The following is a 1,230-nucleotide window of genomic DNA, read 5'->3' as shown; positions in this document are numbered from 1 at the left end:
CGCTCCGGGTCCCTGCTCCTCCCCGGAGCGCTCGCGGCGTTCCCCTCTCTGCAGCGCCCCGGTCAGACCCGCTGACCGGGAGCGCTGCACTGACACTGCCGACGGGGATGCGATTCGCATAGCGGGACGCGCCCGCTCGCGGATCGCATGCCAATCCACTTACTTGTCCTGGTCCCTGGCTGTCACGTCCCGGCGCGCGCTGCTCCGCTCCCTAGGGCGTGCGCGTGCAAGTTCTCTAAGATTTAAAGGGCCAGTGCACCAATGATTGGTGCCTGGCCCATTCAGTCTAATTAGCTTCCACCTGCTCCTTGCTCTATATTACCTCACTTCCCCTTCCCTGTATTGCCGGATCTTGTTGCCCTTGTGCCTAGAGAAAGCGTTTCCTGTGATTGCAATACCAGTGTTTCCAGACCTTCTGCTATTACCATTGACTACGAACCTTGCCGCCTGCCCTGACCTTCTGCTACGTCTGACCTCGCCTCTGTCTAGTCCTTCTGTCCCACGTCTTCTCAGCAGTCAGCGAGGTTGAGCCGTTACCGGTGGATACGACCTGGTTGCTACCGCCGCAGCAAGACCATCCCGCTTTGCGGCGGGCTCTGGTGAATACCAGTAGCAGCTTAGACCCGGTCCACTGGTACGGTCCACGCCAATCCCTCGCTGACACAAAGGATCCACATCCAGCCTGCCGAATCCTAACAGTAGAACCGGCCATGGATCCCGCTGAGGTGCCGCTGCCAAGTCTCACTGACCTATCCACGGTGGTCGCCCAGCAATCCCAACAGATCGCCCAACAAGGTCAGCAGCTGTCGCAGTTGACCGCCATGCTACAGCAACTTCTGCCACAGCTACAGCAGTAACCATCTTCTCCGCCAGCTCCTTCACCTCCTCCGCAGCGAGTGATGGGGACTCTAAACTCTGCCGTGGTTTCCTGTCTCAATGTTCCCTACATTTGGAGATGTTGTTGGACCAATTTCCCACAGAACGGTCAAAGGTGGCTTTCGTGGTTAGTCTCCTGTCTGGGAAGGCCTTGTCATGGGCCACACCGCTCTGGGACCGCAACGATCCTGTCACTGCCACTGTTCAGTCCTTCTTCGCTGAGGTTCATAGTGTCTTCGAGGAACCAGCCCAAGCCTCTTCTGCCGAAACTGCCTTGTTGAACATTCTCCAAGGAGATTCTTCTGTGGGCGAATATGCCATCCAATTTCGCACCCTCACCTCTGAATTATCTTG

This window comes from Hyla sarda, chromosome 1 (genome assembly GCF_029499605.1).
Source record: "Hyla sarda isolate aHylSar1 chromosome 1, aHylSar1.hap1, whole genome shotgun sequence".
NCBI classification, from domain to species: Eukaryota; Metazoa; Chordata; class Amphibia; order Anura; family Hylidae; genus Hyla; species Hyla sarda.
Note: the sequence above shows the minus strand (reverse complement) of the source record.